Source organism: Malus sylvestris, chromosome 8 (assembly GCF_916048215.2).
Source record: "Malus sylvestris chromosome 8, drMalSylv7.2, whole genome shotgun sequence".
Lineage (NCBI taxonomy): Eukaryota > Viridiplantae > Streptophyta > Magnoliopsida > Rosales > Rosaceae > Malus > Malus sylvestris.
Genome location: NC_062267.1, coordinates 4,367,332 through 4,374,486, shown reverse-complemented (window position 1 = coordinate 4,374,486; position 7,155 = coordinate 4,367,332).

Below are 7,155 nucleotides of genomic sequence, written 5' to 3'. Positions count from 1 at the left end.
TTCCTCCTTGTTTTTGGACAAAATTGCACCTACAAAACAAATAACACCTTAGGTCAAGACCAATAGCCTCACACACCCACGATGAATGGGGGGAGGGGGGGCTTTGGCCGAAGAACCTCCGATGCCAAAGTTAGAATTTTGAGGGCAAAGTGTTTGGAGAATTTTGAGTATTTGGTAAGAGTGTAGACCTAAGTTTTTGGAGAAAATTGGGTAGTATATAAAGGGCATAAAGGGGCATGGTGGGCCTCCTTGGGGGATAAGGTGGCCGGCCCTTTGTGGTGTTTTTGAGTGTATTTTGTAGTTAATTGGTAATTTAATTAGCCATTAATAGATTAATTAGGTAATAAATCTATTAATTAGCTAATTAACATACGTTAAAAGGAATGTTTTGGGGGTTACCTTGTGGAGAAGATGGATGAAATAGGTTTTGAGTAAATACCTATTTTGGGCACTTTTGACTTGATTGTGGGATGTTTGTCTACTACTCGTGCGTGGGAATTATGGTACTCCTCAAAGGTAATTTTGTCATTTATGCCTAAAAATCCACATGCCGTCTCTTAATTACTTTTTACTCCACAACTAGGTGGCCGACAAACACACTACCACACAACTTGGGTTCATGTACACTTCTTTGCTTTATAGGACATAAATATTTCCGTTCTTCTTTATTCGTCACTTTTAAGTAGTTTGTAGCTAATGTAAGAAAGCACAAATAGCTTTTACATATTCGTATACTTTGAGAAAAATCATGTGGTTATATGTAACATTTGCTGGTTAAATACTCTTGAGTTAGGTCACCAATAGCAGGTGAGCCACTACACATTACCTATCTTGACTTATAGTTTTTGACCCAAAAAAATCTTGGCTAAGTGGACTCATCAACTTGTTAGAACATGAATTTGGGCCTTGGTACGGAGTGATTTTTCAGTGTACCTATAATACGGTCCAGTACAATATAATACAGTTGATTAGAAATTTGAAAAAGAAAATTCCAACAAATTATATTATGATACTTGGTATACATGGTTGTGTTTTCAACATATTGAAATTTTTTTCCTCGGTGTGGATACATCACACCCCTCATCTTGATCATATTCAATACAAGTTGGGGAGTAACTAAAAGGGACTTGGCTTTTCTGCCCTCCCACTTCCCATATACTTCCATCCCCTCATATTTGTGCGGTCACAGTTAAGTCATGTCAACATTTTATATTACTATTACTTTTTGTCTTATTATCTCTATAAAAAAATTAATATAAAATGTTGACGTGACTTAACTGTGACCACACAAAATAGAAGAGGATGAGAGTGTATGGGAAGTGGAAAGACAGGGACAAGGACTGTCTGCCCTCCACTTCCAGTGCCCTCCCCGTACCCTCCTGTTTTGTGTGGTCACGGTTAAGCCACGTCAACATTTTATATTGTTTTTTTATAGATATAATAAGACAAAAATGAATAGTAATATAAAATATTGCGTGGCTTAACCGTGACCACACAAACAAGAGAGCACGAAGAGGGCACCGAAAATGAAGGGTAGACAATCCTTGTCCGAAAGACAGAGAAGCCAGGTCCAACTAAAAGTCCAGTGGAGATCATTGTAAGCATGTTCGATTACAAAGAATGGAGTGACAAGACGTGTCATTCTTATTTATTTGTTTATTAACAACTAAAAACATGAAAAATTGTAGGAGTCCTATAGAATTTGGGTATGACGTATCTAAAAAATTGGAGTATGGCTTGTTCATCTCTTACCTATTTTTTCATACTTACTCTTCCTTGTCTCCATACCATGTATAGAGCTCTTCTATACATTTTGGATGCGCTTGTTGTACATGATTTTTTTTGAATTGGACTAGCTTTAAGAATTAAGTTGGATTGACTTGGTATGAACTCACTTCAGAGACTAAATCATTAAAAAAAGAGTCCAACCACCAACTCACGAAGACAGGAGCTGTCAACATTTTCAGTTTCTGGCAACCTAAATTTGTCAACCAGTTCACACTTGAATGCATGTAATGTATATTTACCCCGATTTCAAGTCATGGTCGAGTTGGGTCAAATATTGATATATCTTTTTCAGAAATGTAGATATATCCAAAAATATCGAGGCAAACTTTATTAATTATTGACTTTATGGATTTATCAAAAGCTATATGTAATTAACTACATAAAATTTGACCTTTCCAAGATATTGATATATCTTTTTCAGAAATGTACATATCCAAAAATATCAAGGCAAACTTTATTAATTATTGACTTTACGGATTTTATCAAAAGCCATATGTAATTAACTACATAAAAATTGACCTTTCCAAGTTATTAATTAATTAATTACAGTATTGTCACAGTTGAAGACATTTTCACACTTGCAAGTATCAAATGGATTTTCCTGCATTTCACACTGGGGGGGTTAATTTCAATTAGTCATAAACCTTGTCCAAAAATTAATTTGCAAATATAAAAACACGATAAAATATATATGATTTATTTTTAGCTATGCTCATATACTCGCACAAAATCTCACTTGCTTCTTTGTATTTTATTAACTTTTTAGTCAAAATGATTTGTAAAATTAGCATAACTCAGGTGAATGATATGAATATGGTGGGGGGAGGATGGTATTTATCATGGTGAAATATTTATGTCTTCTTAAAAAATATAGGACCATGTAATGGTGAAATGGTGACCGCGTCTTAGATTGATATAGTTATATTTTTGAACTTATTATTATAATTATATTGAAATGTAATTTTTAGTTGAATAAAATATTTTAATTTTAACTTTTTTGTAATGGGGCGGGGCAGGGAATCCGTTCTCCATTGGGGACGGGGATGGAGATCCCCTCATTTAAAAATTACGGGTTTGAACAATTAATATTATCTACACTAAAATAAGGATGTGAGTTTAACTTCACAATGAGGTAATGTGGTTCAAATTCGTCTTTGACGAGAATCGAACTTAAGACCTCTCACTTACCAGAGAAGAGGAATATAACTAAATTGTAATACTAAGTCACATGAAGGGGGAATACTTAACGAGGGCATATATTGTAATGGCATACTCATTGCTGCTTTTGCCATCAGAGGCGAATATGATGAAGGGTAAGGGGACATTTGACCTAGCTCTCAGTTTTTTTAGGTAAAGTTTAAACTTTAAAGTTCATCATTTTCTCTTAAAACAATAAGTCTTAGACTCGAATCTCGTGGATGATGAATTTGATACCAAATTAGGTTGTCCATTGTGTGGCTTAGCCAAACTCCCCCTCCCCTTAGTGTAAAATTATATCAATATACTAAAATAAATAAATAAATAAAAGGCTAACCCTCTCCTTCCAATCATTTTATAATTTTGAGCTTCCGGCCCTATATATATATATATAAGGCTAACCCTCTCCTTCCAATCATTTTATAATTTTGAGCTTCCGGCCATATATATATATATATATATATATATATATATATATATATATATATATATATATATATTTTACCCTTTGTTTGACCTATAACAATATTGACCTAAGGAATGCTAGGGAAACCATCTTTTATAAATCATGTGGCAGTTGATGGTTGGACTCATTTTTAATGATTTAAAGAAGAAGTACAACCATCGATCACCATATCATGTGGTTTACAGAATATGGTCTAAAAATTTGGTCTCTCTAGCATCACCCTTAACCTAAAGACAAAATTATAAGAGCACTAAAAAAAAGGATGTACATTAAGGGTACGTTTATTGCATCGAACTATCTCAGACTAAACTTGTCACATCCCGGTCCGGGCCCCCACCACATCCAGGGCTCGACTCCGTTATAGCACGATATTGTCCGTTTTGGGCCCCGACCACGCCCTCACGGTTTTGTTTATGGGAACTCACACGAGAACTTCCCAATAACAAAACCGTGAGGGCGTGGTCAGGGCCCAAAGCGGACAATATCGTGTTATGGCGGAGTCGAGCCCGGAATGTGGTGGGGGCCCGGGCCGGGATCTGACAATTTGGTATCAAAGCCAATCCCTGGTTGGAAGTGTGCCGAAGAGAACGTCGAGCCCCAAAGGGGGGTGGATTGTAAAATCACATCGCCCAAGGGTGAGGATCCTAATATGTATATTCTCATCTTTACTTAGCACGAGGCCTTTTGGGAGCTCACCGACTTCGAGTTCCATCAGAACTCTGAAATTAAGCGAGTTCGTGCGAGAGCAATCCTAGGATGGGTGACCCATTGGGAAGTTCTGCTCGCGTGAATTTCCAGAAATAAAACTATAAGGGCGTGGTCGGGGCCTAAAACGGACAATATCGTGCTACGGCGAAGTCGAGCCCGGGATGCGGTGGGGGCCCGGGCCGGGATGTGACAAAACTAGCTTTAAAGACTAAGCTAGACTGGCTTAGAATAGATTAAGTTGGACTAACTTAATGAAGCGCTTGGTAAGTATTGAACTAAAAAATAGGATAATAAAAATTAATTTTTTTTTATAACAATTGATACTATATACACTAAGGGGGTGGGGGATTGGGCTATGGCTCACAATGGGCTATCGCTAATATGGTTCAAATTCGCCTTTGACAAGAATTAATATCTCTCACTTACAAGTAAAAATGAATACCACTATACCATAGTTTTAAGATAATAAAAATGATTTCAATGAAAATGCCTTCAACAATTTCGTCACAATTCCTCAACTAATTATACGGCTTCACTTAGAAAAGATTATAAATTCAAAGAAAACACCTTCAACAATTTCCTCCCACAATGACAAAATCCCATATGTGCAAACACAAGCCACTGCATCATCGTATTCCGGTGGAACCCAATCAATTTTCACAATTCCAGCATCCTCATGCACCTAAAGAAAAAAAAAATTACACACTTGAAGAGGCCCGATCTGTGCCCACAACCAAACATAAATATATAAAAAAATGAGTAAACGGAGAATACAAGGACAAAAGGTAGGAAATCGAGTCACAAACCGAGAATCTGACGAGAATGTTAGCTTCATGATCATTGCAGAAAATAGTGCAGTTACCTGGCGCTTGTGGCTTGACATTTCTAAGTTGAACCGTCCAAGTCGTTGACGTGCGCTCGGGCGGCGAACTCGAAATGCTACCATCGCCCAGCCTCGCTCATCTCGATGACCAATTCCATCCACTTATCTTTGGCCCGATCGGAACTCAAATGACGAGTCGCTTCTAAGGAATATTTTTCAATCGACCCCTCAATCGTCTTGTCCCCTATTTCTCGTCGGTAAGTTGTGGTTCAAACGCTTCATTGTATGGAGCCAAAGGAAGCTCGTCATACAATATCTTTGGCTGGAGTAGTTCCAAGAAGAAGGCCGATATGTGCCCATGATGGTTGGATGCAATGGAGGTATATGGGTCTTGTCGGAGATGGAAGAGGCAAAAGATGGTAGAGAAGGAAGACGAAATAGGCAAAAAGGGGTCTGAGACTTAAACTAGGCGGAATAAGGTAGCGAAGTAAGACAGAAGAGGTAGAAGAAGGTCTGGGACTTAGACGAGGTAGAAGTAGGGCTGGGCATGGGCCGGGCTGGGCCCAAATTTGGAGGAATCGGACCTACCCGTTTTAAAATGTAACAGGGTGGGCTGGGCCGGGTAGAAGGATTTTAAGTTTGGAAACCAAACCTAACCCAACTTGTTTCAAACGAGCCGGTTCGAGATGGGTCCACGGGTCCAATTACTTCTTTTTTTTCGGTTTTGATACAGAGCTCTAGAACGTTCCAGATTGCTCCTACAGCCACAACAGTTCTTCCCAATCAACCAAAACTGATTTCCCAAATCAACGCCACAACTCCCACCAAGCAGCACCGTAAAGATGAAATGAAGTGATACCCCGTCTCCCAGCCATGAACACCACACCAGTCTCGGCTAGAAATTGAAAGAAGCATGTGGAGTTCAGTGAATGTCTGAGGTGACGAAGGTGAATCGATGATAGTCTGAGTTTGGTGACGTCGTCGAGGAGAGATAGGAAATTAAGAAACATGATAGGAGTGGGAAAAGATGAGTCGACGATTGTAGTGATATGGTGAATCGGTGGTGGTCTGCGTTCGGTGATGTCAACAATGAGAAATAGGAGTGGGAATAGATGAGTTGAGTGGGAAAGGTAGTGGTCCTCGTCTCTCTTGCTCATTTCTCCCAATCCCAAATCAAGTTCTATGTCTCTCGACTCTGATAATGCCTAAACCAGAGATCTCGATGCCGGTGATGGGGTAGTCATCATTGTTGCGGTGGCGATGGGTTGAAGATGGATTAGTCTTTTGGGTTTTCGGTCATATCGTCGAGGGAGATAGATAATAGTGGGAAAGATGAGATGAGTGTCGGTATTATAGGACTCAGGATGGAGAGAGATTGGGAGAAGGACAATCAAGAAGATGGGTCATCGTGGTGGTTGCCAGACTTGCTACAGCGATGATGTTCTAGATGGTGGAGAAGGTGACTGACGGAGACTGTGGGTGGAAGGGAGGGGACGCAAGAAAAAGTAGAGTTTGAAACCAGAAAGACTCGGGTTTGATTGAGACCTAGAGTAAAAACTGACGTTTAAGATTGGATGATATTATCCTCTTCAATCTCATCTGTCTATTGCAATTACAAACGAGCCGGTCTGGGACCCCATTTTTCTATATATCTGGAATCGCCCCGCCTAAAAAATTTCATTGCCCCACCCTACCCCGTTTCTCTTATTAAAAATTGGAATTGACCCGTACCTGCCTTGAACCTTGATTACTCGCCCCAACCCACAGTTCTTATACTCGTTTGCCCACCCCTAGGTGGAAGTGGAGAGATTTTTTAGTGTGACCAGTATACGAGGTGGTACACCATTGTCACTATACAAATGGTGGGATATGTGTGTTAAAAGTTAACAACTTAAAAAATAAAATTTCCCACCACTTATATAAAAACACGTGGTGTACCCCCGTGTTCCAGTCAATGAAAAATTTCTCGTGGAAATTCGTTCTTAGCAATCCCTTTCTTTTCGAGGGCTCTCGCTAAGAATTTCTAGCGAGTGCCTTTTAATTTCATTAAATTTAGTTCCAATATGAAACAAACACTGGACTGCACTAGTAGGTAGTCCAGTCTAATCCAGTGAGAGTTAATGAGGCCTAAAAACACACCCTAAGTATACAATGGTATGGGTCGACCAAGTGC